Raw genomic sequence first — 15,044 nt, forward strand, 5'->3', positions numbered from 1 at the left:
CTCATGAGCCCTGACTCCAAAGCCCGTGCTCTTTCCAATGAGCCACGCTGCTTCTCATAGTATACTGTATAGTATATTCTCATAGTATATCAATAGTATATTGATAGGTAGCAGAACTCAGTGATGACTGTGAGGACTGTGGACCTCTAGCCATGTTGTAAAGGTGGAGAAATTACATGTACTGACATATTCTGTCAAGCTTACAGATCATCCTCAAGCAATCTCTGATTCAGGAACAGAATATTTATGAGTGAAACGTTCATTATTTACCCCATTACTGCTTTCATCTGAGGGAAACCTTAGTACTCACCTCTGGCTATCCTCAAAACTTACCCTTCCATAGGTACTCTCCTACCTTTTCCCCTTTTCTCCTCATGGGAAGGGAATGTGTCTACCAATTCATTTATATTCTCCCAAGCACTTAATATAGTGCTCTGCACAGAGTAAGTGTTCAATAAATATAACTAACTGATTTAATGAATATTGCATGAGGCTTTTAGAAAAGTAAAAGAAAAATGTCTATAACTCCAATCAATGACATTGATTATTCATCTGCTATGTGCAGACTGTAAGCTTCTCCTTTGGACAGTAAGCTCATGGTGGTCAGGGAACATTTCTACCAACTAAGTTGTAGTGTACTTTCCTAAGTGCTGAGTACAGAGCTCTTCATTCATTCATTCACTCATTCAATCATTTATTGAGCACTTACTGGGTGCAGAGCACTCTATAAGCTCTTGGGAGAGCACAGTATAACAATTAACAGACACATTTCCTGCCCATAATGAGCTTACAGTCTAGCGAGGGAGACATTTGCTCTGCACACAGTAATTGCTCAATAAATATGATTGAATGAATGATTAAATAAATAAATTACTGATAGGTATATAAGTGCTGTGGGGCTGGGAGGGGGATGAATAGAGGGAACAAGTCAGGGCGATGCAGAAGGGAGTGGTAGAAGAGGAGAGGGGAGTTTAGTCACACAGTAAGTGCTTTAAAACTAGGATTGATTGATTGATTGACTGCAGAGCATTTGTACTAAGTGCTGAGAAAAGTACAATAGATTAAAAATACTCAAATCCTACCCTCCAGGAGCTGATAATCAGTCAATGACATTTATTGAGCATCTACTCTGTGCAAAGCATTGAACTAAATGATTGGGAGAGTACCCCAGACCCTATCCCTGCTGATAAGATTCTTTCTTCCAATCTAAATGGCAACAACTTTGAGTCAGAAGTCAGATATGTAGAACAAAGGGGAGAGATCATTACCATCATGGTCCCGTGTAGTTCCTGATTTTTAGCTTATTAGATGTCATCTGCAGTACAATATGGACACCAGCATTTATTCAGGAGGCTAAACTTATGTCATTTCTTTCAGCAGAGTGATATCAGTTCCAATACCAGACCAATCTTGTGCCTCAGTTAGTAGTAGGAAAAAAATGTTTAATTTAATAGCTGCCTTGGTCAGATCATTCTTTGTTACAAAGAGGCTGTATGAGCTGGTTTAGCTAGTTAGAACTGGAAGTTCTAACTTAGAACAGTGCTTAGAACAGTGTTTGATGCATAGAAAGCATTTAACACATACCATGAAAAAGAAGTAATGATCCTTCATTTAATTTTGGTTTACTCTTGCTTTATAATGTAGATAGGCAGAATACTCTACTTTGTGATTAAAACTAAATTCTATATGACTCTTGTTCCTCAATGTCCAGTGGAAATCAGATTAAAGTGTTTGATTGATCAATAAATTGTATTTATTGAGCACTTACTGTTTGCAGATCACTGTGGTAAGCATCTGGGAGAGTACCATGTAACAGAGCTGGTAAACACTTTCTCTGCCAGCAATGAGTTTTTACAAGCCTAGAGAAAAAGATAGACATTACTATAAATACATAATTACATATCAGTAAATCATTTATTTATAGTAATGTATATCTCCCCCTATAGATTGTAAGCTCACTGTGGGCAAAAAACATGTTTACCAAGTCGGTTATAATGTACTCTCCAAACCCCTTGTTCTGCACACAGTAAACGCTCAGTAAAAACCACTGATGATGATGTACATAAATGCTGTGGGGATGGGCTGAATATCAAGTGCTTAGAGGGTACAGGTCTAAGTGCAGAAGCAATGTAGAAAGAATAGGGAGTAGGGGAAATGTGTGCTTAATCAGGGTTAATAGTTTTCAGACTTTATAATTTTCCATTTGGTTTGTATTGATTCTTGGTTTGAAAATGATAATGCAGCCCATAATGTTCATTTGATAACTATACTAAGAATACATCATCAACTTTGACATTTTGAGAAGGAAATGATTTCTAAAGTTGAAGTACATATTTCCCTTTATATGCTTTTTTAGAGGAAATCCAGATTTTTTTTCCTGACACCTTTTTATCTGAAATTTGGGGTCCTTTAAATTGAGTCTTCACTGAATGATGTGGTATCAAATTTACTTCACATCCCTAGGCCTGCTACTTTTGATCCAGTCATTATCTCCAGAAAAAGAGGTGAAATTTCCCTCTGTGAGCCAGACTTTCCCAGATAAGGCCAAGAAAGTTAATCTTCCACAGTTCATTCAGTATAAATCAGGTGAAACTGAGTTGCCCAGAGTATGTCCTTTTTCCCCCATTCATAAATTTAACTGGAATTAATCTAGATAGGCTTTATAGGCACCAAAATGTCACAATCATGAGGGAATAGGATAAATACTGGAACAGTTTTGAGAAATATTCCTTTTCACAATCTGGTCTTCCAAATTTGTCTCCTCTAATTTACATTTAAACAGAAGCTTAAGGAGGATCAGGGAACATCATTCTGCTAAAAAAACTACAGCCTATAAACAGTGATAGCAAATGTCATTAGTATTATTATCATTACCAAACACCCCAAAAAAAATAATCTTGCTGGAAATAGATCTAGTCCCTGCAGGAGTATCCATGGGGTTATAACTTAGACAAAATATAAAGTGCAGGCAATATATTAAACTAAAAATTGCATTTTTAAAAGAAGATTGCACTTTAAAGCAGTGGTAAGCTGATTTAAACTTAGGCTACTATTAAGAATTTATGTACCTTTTTAGCATAATTAATTACACATAATACACTACTTTGAAAATCATAATCCATTTTTAAATTATGCTCATGAATTTACATATAGCATTAGAATGAAAATAAATGTTGAACAGTTAGATTAATAGGTGTAAACTAAGCCTAGATTATATATTTGTCCATTGTGAATATTAGAAAAGAAAGCAAGAAATCTTACTCATATTAAATAGATTTTGCTTAACTGCAGGGCATTTACTAAAACTAATATTAATAATATCTTAGTTAACTTTTCATATATAAAAAGTGCTGGGTAAATAAACCCCATATGAAATCTGGAGTGTAATTTATAATGAATTTGTGCTAATGATATCTAATGTGCCTAGTTAAAATGAAAGCTTTATTGAGAATAAATGTTGCTCATTTACTTCAAAGGGAGTTACCAAACATATGTAATTTGATGGTAATTTAACAAATAAAACAATGTTGGCTAATAAAAGAATGATTTTAAAAGAGATGCATGTAGTATAAAATCTTTCATAATTGCCAAATACCAAAACCAATTTTCTCTTGAGAGTCTTCAGGCTACAAAAAGATCCAAAAGATAAACTTTGGGATCAAAAAAAGCTGTGTCTCTTTTACAAACGTAATTAATAAAAGCTGTTATTAATCAACAAATAAGAACTGATTTGATGAAAGTTATTACTAAGGTGTGTTTGAGATTTAATTATGGATAATTTAATTTTTTTATAAAATAAGTGAGATTTTTAAACTGGATATCTTGAATCAGAATTGTTAAAACTTCCTTTTTAACAGGAAAGAGAAATGTTTCTTCAAATTACTGCCTCTCTCCACCTGGTTGCAAAGTAAAGCTCTGCAATAGAGTGATGCTGTATTGATGATAGGAGAGGTGAAAAAGATACAGGAGTTGTTTGAAAAACTGCCAGCAGTCAACAGCAATCTGCGTAACTGCGAGACCAAATGCCTAGGTAAAGAAAAAAATGGAATAGAAGACTTTTCAAAGAGCATCTATGACCTGGAAATCATCCAAGATATAGATCTGACTTCATGATAAAGTCAAAACCAGAATTGAACAGTAGGTATAGGATCTGTTTTTGAGAGGATAAAAGAAAAGGCGAAATGTATATTAATATTACCAATTAATATTTCATTTTCTTTTCAAATCACAATAATAGGGAAGAAGAACAGAGCTCCATTTTGTAAAAGTAATTATGAACAACCTCTTTTCCAAGTTGCATATTTTTTTACAACTCCTGCTACATTCAATGAGAATTTTCATCATGTTACCAAGGGCTGAATTTGCTCTTATTTTGAAATCAGAGTTCACTTAATGAGTTATATAGCAATAAATGAAAAGTCTGTCTTGTACCCTCAGGTTTTCTTCATAGGTAATGGCTGATTTTTTTTTCTTTCATTAGAGTTCTCTGTCTCTGTCCCCACCTCTTTTTAAAAGGAAACTATTCAACAGACCTTGTGCCAGGAACACTAAAGATTTGTTTCATTAATCAAAGTGAATGGGAAAATCTTTATTTACATTATCTGAGCCATGGGGAATCTTGGATTTTGTTTGATTTTTAAATGACAATGCATAGGAATTAAACTCGGTTTTTCAAAATATGTAAACAGGGGTTCATTGGGTGAAAATACTCCAGTTTTATGAAGCAGAGGCTTCATATTAGTTGAAAAGAAACTCTTACAAGGGAAAAATGATTATTTCATGCATTCTACTCCATAAATCACAGTCTTAATGAGTGCTTGGAAGTGACCCTCTAATGGGTAGAACATGAATGTCAATCATATTTATTGAGCACTTACTACATGCAGCACACTGTACTAAGCACCTAGGAGAGTACAATAAAACAGAGTTGGCTTCCAATTTCCCTGCCCATAAAGAGTTTAGAGTCTAGAGGAGGAAGATAGGCATTTATATAAATTAATAAATGTAATTGTTGGTATATACACAAGTGCTAGGTGGCTGAAGGAGAAGTAAATGAAGAGTATAAATCCTACTGTCTTTGCATTAGGTACTAGGTGCACTTTGCATCTGTGAAGGTGGGGAGAGTGAATGTCTTGTCTTTAGAAGAGGGAAGAAGTTCCAGGATAGGGGCAGGATGTGGATGAAGGGTTGGAGGTAAGATAAATGCAACTGAGGTACAATGAGTAGGTTGATTTTAGAAGAACAAAATGTGAGCTTGGGTTGTAGTAGGAAACCCTCTCCCCTACTTTCCCATCCTTCCCTGCAGTATCCTCAGAGGAGATTTCCTCCCTCCTCACAAGTGCCACCCCGTTCACCTGTGCTTCGGGCCCCATTCCCACTCACCTTATAAAAACCACCGCCCTTTCCCTCCTCCCCTCCTTAACTTCTATCTTTAACCACTCATTCTGTAATGGCTTCTTCCCCTCTGCCTTCAATCATGCCCATGTCTCCCCATACTAAAAAAACCCTCTCTCGACCCCACTTCCCCTTCCAGCTATTGCCCTTTCTCCCTCCTACCCTTCCTTTCCAAACTCCTAGAATGAGTCATTACGCTCGCTGCCTAGAATTCCTTAACTCCAACTCTCTCCTGGACCCCCTCCAATCTGGCTTCCGTCCCCTCCACTCCACCGAGACTGCTCTCTCTAAGGTCACCCATGACCTCCTTCTTGCCAAATCCAATGGCTCCTACTCTATTCTAATCCTCCTTGACCTCTCAGCTGCCTTTGACACTGTCGACCATCCCCTTCTCCTCCACACCTTATCTCACCTTAGCTTCACAGACTCCCTCCTCTCATCTTTCTGGCCGTTCATTCTTAGTCTCTTTCACAGGCTCCTCCTTCCCCTCCCATCTTCTAACTATAGGGGTTCCTCAAGGGTGAGTTCTTGGCCCTCTTCTGTTCTCCATCTACACTCACTCCCTGGGTGAACTAATTCGCTCCCACAGCTTCAACTATCACCTCTGTGCAGATGACACACAAATCTACATCTCCTCCCCTGTTCTCTCCCCCTCCCTTCAGGCTCCTATCTACTCCTGCCTCCAGGACGTCTCTACCTGGATGTCTGCCCACCACCTAAAACTCAACATGTCCAAAACTGAGCTCCTTATCTTCCCTCCCAAGCCCTGTTCCCTTCCTGACTTTCCTGTCACTGTGGATGGTACGACCATCCTTCCCATCTCTCAAGACCGCAGCCTTGGTGTCATCCTTGACTACACTCTCTCATTCACCCCACACATCCAATCTGCCACCAATACCTGCCAGTCTCACCTTTACAATATCGCCAAGATCCGCCCTTTCCTCTCCATCCAAACGGCTATCCTACTGATACAAACTCTCATTATATCCCAGCCTTCTTGTCAGCCTTCTCTCTGATCTCCCTTCCTCCTTTCGCTCCCTGCTCCAGTCTATTCTTCATGCCGCTTCCCGGATCACCTTCCTGCAGAAACGCTCTAGGTATGTCACTCCCCTCCTTAAAATCCTCCAGTGGTTGCCTATCAACCTCTCCACGAAACAAAACTTCTCACTCTGGGCTTCAAGGCTCTCTATTACCTGCCCCCTCTTACTTCTCCTCCCTTCTCTCTTTCTACTGTCCATCCTGTAGGCTCCACTCCTATGCCGCTCAACTCCTCACCGTGCCCTATTCACGCCTATCCCACCGTCGACCCCTGGCCCACGTCCTCCCACTGTCCTGGAATGCCCTCCCTCTTCACCTCTGCCAAACTAACTCTCTTCCCCTCTTCAAAGCCCTACTGAGAGCTCACCTCCTCCAAGAGGCCTTCCCAGACTGAGCTTCCCCTTTTCTCTCTGCTCCCTCTGCTCCCTCTCTGCCCCCCCTTCACCTCCCCTCAGCTAAACCCCATTTCCCCCCTTCCCCCCCCTTTCCCTTTGCTCCTCCCCATCTCCCTTCCCCTCCCCTCAGCACTGTGCTCATTTGTATATATTTTTATTACCCTATTTATTTTGTTAATGAGGTGTACATCCCCTTGATTCTATTTATCATAATTAAGTTGTCTTGTTTTTGTCCCTCTGTCTCTCCCGATTAGACTGTAAGCCCGTCAATGGGCAGGGATTGTCTCTATCTGTTGCCGAATTGTACATTCCAAGCACTTAGTACAGTGCTCTGCACATAGTAAGTGCTAAATAAATGCTATTGAATGAATGAATGAATGAATGAAATTAGGAAGCTAAGGTAGGAATGGGCAATGTGAATGAGTGCTTTAAACTCTATGTTGAAGAATTTCAGTTTGATACTGGAATTTCTTGAAAAGTTGGGAAACATCCACTGAGTGATTGTGTAGAAAAATGACCCCGGACAAGAGTGAGATATGGAATGAAGTGGGAAAAGACAAGAGTCAGGGAGGTCAGCAAGAAGACTGATTCAGTATTCAAGGGGAAAAAGGATAAATGCTTGGATTAACAAGGTAGTAGTTTGGATGGAGAAGAAATGGAGCATTTTAGCAAGCTGGTGACAAATTGACTAAGTAGGTTGAATGAGGGAGAGGAGTTGAGGATGACATCAATTTATGGGCTGTGAGACAGGGAGAATGGTGGTGCGGTCTACAGTGATGTTAGGGGAAGGATTTGGGAGGAAATATTAGGAGTTTTGTTTAGGGAAAATAGGTCAGGGCTGGAGATGTGAAATTGGGAATAGAGATGGTAATTGGAGCCATGCGTGTGAATGAGTTCTCCAAGTGAGTGTGTGTAGATGGAGAATAGAGGGACACCCAGAACTAAACCTTGAGGAACTTTCACAGTTAGAGGTGGTGGGAGGCAGAGGAGAACACCCTCCAGAAAGATACTGAAAATCAGTGTCAAAAGTGATGTCTCTGGTGATTGTAAGCTCGTTGTGGCTAGGGAATATGTCCATTTTATTGTTGTGTCATATTTTCCCAAGCACTTAGTACAGTGCTCTGCACACAGGAACCGTTCAATAAGTATGATTGATTGATTGGGGTCACGGGTCTAGTTGATCAAAAACTGAAAGAAAATTTAATGGGAGATCCCTTTTCTTATTAGCCTTCCTGGGCTTTGACTCTGGACTCTTGTACCAAGTTTTAAAGAAAACTGTTTTGCATTTCCCAACGCTTCAGAGAGTACAGTTTGAAGTAGGAGAAATAGTTCCTGATAACCTGGAGCAACAAGGGAAATTAAAAGAACCACAAGAAGGGTAGAGAATCCAGATAAAGAGTATCCAATGTCTTGTATATTTATCAATCTAACCACTCAGACAAAAAGTAGATTGGCTAGATCCACATACTTGCCTTTTCTGTTGCATACTACTGAAATACGGGTGATGGAACAAGAAATTTTCACCAGCTTTAAATGGACCTTGAATTCTATGTTGGCATTGAAGGCAGATTCTAGGTGGATCAGTTGCCATGATATTTCTCTTAGTTCAGTGTAAGTGCTTAATACAATATGCTCAATAAATGCCATTGATGAAAAGGGACTGAAACAGCTTTCTACCATTTCAGTGTTAATTAAGTCTGGGATTGTTGAGAAATCATTACACCTTATTTCTTCACCAGGAGCATCTCACACAACCAGTCTAGTTCCTTTTTTGTCCTAATTAAAGCACTGGTTCACACACAACTGAATACAAATCTAAGATTCATACCCTCCCATATTCACCCCATCCTCTGCCCCACAGCACTTTATATATATATACATCATTTATTTTATTGTCTGTCTCTCTAAATTTTAAGGTTCTGGTTGGCAGGGAATGTGACTTCCAATTCTGTTATATTGTTCTCTTCCCAGCATTTAGTATAGTGCTCAGCACATAGTAAGGACTTAATAAGGACGAGAAGCAGCATGGCTCAGTGGAAAGAGCATGGGTTTTGGAGTCAGAGGTCATGGGTTCGAATCCTGGCTCTGCCACTTGTCAGCTGTGTGACTGTGGGCAAGTCACTTAACTTCTCTGTGACTCAGTTACCTCATCTGTAAAATGGGGATGAAGACTGTGAGCCCCAGGTGGGACAACCTGATTCCCCTGTGTCTACCCCAGCGCTTAGAACAGTGCTCTGCACATAGTAAATGCTTAACAAATACCAACATTATTATTATTATTATTATTACAAATGAGTGATTGATTGATAGTTCCCTAAAAATTGAATTTCACAAATTGCTTAATGCATTGTAGAAGAAAATAACATTTTCACTTCAAATTCTTACAAGGCATTGAATGTGAAAATTAAGTTAGTAAAACTTTGTAAAATCTGACTGCAAAGATATAAATTTCACAACATGCTGTGGAATATAATTAGATGTATTATTATAGCTACTTTTTATATTATTTTCTTGTTCTATGTTTTTGGCCTTATGACTGAATGTTTAAATTTATTCACCAAATGTTACCTTGATACTACTGATTTCCATAATTATTTCTTGTATTATTTAACTCTAGGAAATGTTTTGAGAGATTGTCTTTATGAAAAATGTGATGCACAATTAAATTATGTTGTCACACATCTTTGGAGAGCACATAATTAAAGATAGCAAAATAATGCCTCATTTTACTATCATTTGTTATGAAGCTACTTGAGAATTGGACAAAAATATGCCAGAAAGTTAAAAGTCACTGACTTAAGAGAATGTTAAATTCCCAACATATTTAAAAAAGATTTTTCAGGAGAACCAGTTCAAAAATTGCTCACTCAACATAGCATTATTCTATGCCATACTTTCCTTCCTCCTTCAGTGAATTATTCCAAGAGCAGAGCTCCAGTTCTCATAATGATGCTCTCAACTTATTATTATTATAATTATTATAGTTATGGTATTACTACATATCGAGCTCTGTTCTAAGCACTGGGATAGATGCAAGGTAATCAGGTTGTCCCACGTGGGGCTCACAGCCTTAATACCCATTTTAGTGATGAGGGAAATGAGGCACAGAGAAGTTAAGCACTTGACCAAGGCCATATAGCAGACCAGTGGTGGAGCCAAAATTAGAATCCACATCCTCTGACTCCCACACCCGTACTCTTTCCACGAAGCCATGCTCATTTTGGGACAACTTCAGAGGAAGGGCAGGGAAAATTGTGACCAAGTCAGAAAACATTGCAAATGGAAACAAAGTGTTCTCAGATGCCAACTCAAGGGTTCTTCAAGACATAAAATCTGAATAAGGATTAAACACTACCTGATTAATGGTTCTGTTAAGAGTACAAATTGAAGAACTCAGCAACTAAAATAAAGGTCTGAGTTTTCTCTCTTGCTGGGAGGTAGTCAATTGGGACTAAAATGTGCTTTTATAAAACTAGTTTTGAAATCAGAGATTAAAAGTAAAAATATTCCACATTGCATTCAATGTCACAGATGTGCAATTCCTCCCATCCCACTGAATTTATCTAAGTACAGCACAATGCTTTCTTCATATTCAGATTGATGAAACAAGAAAGTAAAGAATTATCTTCCTCTTTAGAAAGAAATATTTTTAAAGAGTCATTGCAGAGATTTCAAGATTCAAAAGATCTTTGTCCATGCTTGTTGTAATGGAATTTACATATTAAAACCAGTTTACAAGAACTTATTTGAAGTGCTTAAGTTTGGATTGTTTTCAGCCTTGCTGGTAATAATGGCAGAGCAGGAAAGCAGCGTGACTTAGTGGAAAGACTCTGGGCGTGGGAGTCAGAGGTCATGGTTCTAATTCTGGCTCTGCCACTTATCAGCTATATGACTTTGGGCAAGTCACTTAACTTCTCTGTGCCTCAGTTACCTCATCTTTAAAATGGAGATTAAGACTGTGAGCCCCACATGGGACAAAATGATTATCTTGTATCTACCCCAGTGCTTAGAGCAGTGTTTGGTACACATATACATATTAAGTGCTTAACAAATACCATTATTTTTATTATTACATATGATAGTGGTGCTATTTCTTTGGAGATGGACCATACTAGACCTGAGGTTCTGGTCTCTCAAGGAGGGAGATGTTAATGGACCTCAGTAAACATCAGTACTCATTGACAAAAGAAAAGGCAAGAGAGCAAAAACCTTAGTAAAGATAAATTCTGAGACGGAATATTTTAAGGGCTCCTCTGCAACTGCCACCTCCAAACTGAGCCCCAGACATCTACTTTCAGGAATGGTACCACTACGGAATGTCATCATACACTCTTCTTATCCTGGACCTTCCAGTTTTCAATATGGAAGTCAACAATTTCAGAACTTTCAAGCCCAGAAAAAAAATGCTCTAGTACACTTTTCTCCTCTCCCACAAAATACCTAGTCAATAGGAGTATAATTGGAGGAGGTATGTCATTTACTAATTATCCTATGATACCACACTGGAGAGTGAATCCTAAGTCATCACTAAATATGCTTAGATAGATCTGAGAGTTTGTATCCTATCTAAGGAGTCCCCAAGAAAAAAATATGTTTAGTTTCCAGTTAGTTGTAGTCCAGAAGAGTTTCTGAGAAGAAGCCTAATTTAGCTGGCCATCAAATCTGCTGTAATATAAATCCAGGATAACTTCACGCATCCCAATTTAAAACACCCTCAAGATGCACTTTAGGTCAGGCTTAATGCCTAAATGAATCCAGACACTGATCCTGGGACAAACCAAAACCTAACTGGCCACCAGCAGGAGGGTTATCAGAGGTCATGGGACTGGCAGTTTATCAACCATATTTTCCTCCATGTTGCACTCCTTTTACTCCTTGTACAGCAAAATATCTACTGAGGTAAATTTTGTTTCTCTCTCTCCCTCAGAGCGCTGGCTGGTGAAGATGTTTTATAAACATAGAAGTGGCCAAAAGTTGGACACTAAGTAAAAAGAAACAAGGTACCTGGATAATACACAAACAATAAATTCCACCTCAGAGTATGGAGAGATAAAAGAACCTTCTCTTCCTCTCCCTGGCAATACATACGATAACCTTTTCTGCCCTTACCTGGAGATGTGCAGGCATATCGACGACAAGCAGGCTCTACACAGCTTGGGACAAACAGAACTCGCCATAAACTTAAACTGTATGTCGGTAAAATTCTTTTTCTTGTCGGATTAGATGGGAATTAGTGTAATTTGAAATGGATAGTGTCTGATGGAATGAAAATGTTGTCTAAGTGAGAATCTGAAAGAGGGATTAGAGTCTATAAAAGTTTTAGATAAGACTTCATTTTCAGCAACAACATGTTAACAGCAAAAGTTCTTCTAAATCCAAACTGACCAAACTGATAGAGGATAAGGTAAAGTTTGTAAGTATCTTTTGGATTAATAGGTGCCAAATCTTTATTGCATGAGAACTCAGCCTACTGCAATTTGTGGCAATCCATAAATGGACAAACTCCAGGATTAATCTGTGCTTTAATGTGGATTATGATTGGGTTTTTTGAATGAACTAAAATGATCATTATATGCAATTTGCAATGACAGTAAGTTTTTAGATAATTTTGAGTATAGATTCACAGTTATACATTGCCCATAAACGCAGTTCGATTGTTTAAAAGGAGAAGAAAAACAGAAATCTATGTAAGTAGAAAACTAAAAATAGCAAATGGTCCCATATTTATATCTCAGTAGTCAGAGTACAAATAAACATCCTTGGTGAAAACACATCAGTGCTTCCAATTAAGGCAATATAATTGCATGCTTTGAAGTGGAACAATAGAAAAATCTGACAATACATTGTATTAATATGAGACACAGGCTTTAGAGACATATAAAAAATAGCATTTAATCTGTGTGAGGCATCTGCTACTATATACTTTTTGCATAACATTTATGTATTGTGTGTAAACACACACATTAGGTAGATAAATAGATAGCTAGATAGATAAACATATGTTAAATAGCTAAATGAAATCTGGTGCAACCTTCTAATTCATTTTAACAAACAAAATTTTCCTAATAGAAGTTCAAATTCTCTTTTCCTTTTCCTTATTTTTCAGTGTTTCTAAAGAATACAGATTTCTTCTCTGATACTGCATTTGCTTATAAGTGAGAAATAACATATGACAGGGTCCAAATATGAAACACAAGGTCACATATGAACCAAATAGAGGACTGAAGACTGAGTACAGCTAGCCAATATATCATTAACATATGCATGTCCTCCAGTGTTTTATTCTTTTCACAAAAGAGGAGGGCAAAGTGCCTGAAAAAAAATTGAATGGGAGCTTAAAAGTCTTTGCAAGTAACTATTTTAGATTACTCATTTATTGTTTAAGCTATATGATCACCTCTCAATTTGTATGACACTATTCACTGATTTCATTGATCTATTTCCATGGTAAAACTCTATTCTCCTTTCACTCTTCAAGGAAATTTATTAACAACTCTAAATTTTGTTTTTGCCATTCCTCTTTATCAATCCAGGTATTGAGGACCCTGACATTACTCTGAAGTCTATTCGATTATTCTGGAATCTAGGCTGAGTTGACACTTCAGACTTTCTATTGTCAGATGCAGTATAGCCCAGCCATCAGATTAGAGAGAAGGAAAAACAGAAGAGGCTTTATGTAACTGGTCAGAGGAATCCCTGGAGGCTTAGATAATGATCCTCTTATGAGTCTACCCCATACATGAAAGCCTTTGCAACATGGATTGGAAATAAATTCATGGTGACTAACTGGAGAGAAGAATCTTTTGGACCTGAATGGGAAAACACTGGCTGCTATATTTCCTGACACCTATTACAGCTGGATTTTTTTTCACTTATTGAGACAATTTTCTCTCTCCTTATATTGTTGAGTTTGGTGACATGATCATGGGAGCTTCTGTTTATGCTTTTTTCACTACATCTTTTACAAATAAAACATACCAGACATATTCTGGTGCACAAAATTAATTATCTATGATACCTGAGCTACCTTACATTTGAATTACTAACACAAAGACCTGTAAAGTATACAAGCTACATTTCTCTGGTTGTAGGAACTATCCATGATTTAAAGATGTTGTGATATGAAATTGATTTATTCATGATCTAAGTAGTCTTTGTTCAGAGAATACTCAATATTGTTGTAATAAAATGAAAATCCAGAGCTCCACTTAGAGCCATAGTTATTACTGATTTTCAGAAATATTTCCTTTGAAAGTATTTTTAGTATTTATGAACAGAAATTCAGACTGGTGGTACCGGGGAGAAAATTAAAGTTCTTTGTAAACTCTAAGAATGTATATTCCACTAGTACCTACCCACAAGTCTCACTTCTTAGCTGCAGGATGACTGATCAAGCTCAAGTCTTTCAGACTTTATAGTCCTTTGGTTTATAGTCTGTAGTGTCACCACTGTTGGGTCTGATAATGGAATTTTTGCTAACGATTCTAAAATAGCAATCAAAATCCAAAGACTAGTTAACTAGGAGTAATTGCAACCAGGTGGTTGAGAAGCAGCAGGACCTAGTTGACGGAGCCTGGAACTGGGAGTCAGAAGGACCTGACTAATCCAAGCTCCACCAATTATCTGGTGTTCTGTGCTTCAATTACCTCATCTGTTAAATAAGGATTAAGACTGTGAGCCCTCTGTGGGACAAGGACTGTGTCCAATCTGATTAGGTTGTATCTACACACAGTAAGCGCTTAACAAATACCATTTTTAAAAAATGGTAATAATTCTTAATCTCAGTGAATTTGGACTAGAATTATAGTAATGAAGCTATAAATAAATCATGTTTTATAGAGAGGGAAAGAGAGAGAAAATCACAAGCATGAGAAACATCAATCAGTCAATCATTGGTATTTATTGAGCACTTACTAAGCACAGAGCAGTGTTCTAAGTGTTTGGGAGAGTACAAATCAAGAGAATTAGCAGAAATAATAATAATAATAATGTTGGTATTTGTTAAACACTTACTATGTGCAGAGCACTGTTCTAAGTGCTGGGGTAGATACAGGGTGATCAGGTTGTCCCACATGAAGCTCAGTCTTAATCCCCATTTTACAGATGAGGTAAGTGAGGCACAGAGAAGTTAAGTGACTTGCCCACAGTCACACAGCTGACAAGAGGCAGAGTCGGGATTTGAAACCCTGACCTCTGATTCCCAAGCCCGTGGTCCTT

Source organism: Ornithorhynchus anatinus, chromosome 4 (genome assembly GCF_004115215.2).
Source record: "Ornithorhynchus anatinus isolate Pmale09 chromosome 4, mOrnAna1.pri.v4, whole genome shotgun sequence".
NCBI classification, from domain to species: domain Eukaryota; kingdom Metazoa; phylum Chordata; class Mammalia; order Monotremata; family Ornithorhynchidae; genus Ornithorhynchus; species Ornithorhynchus anatinus.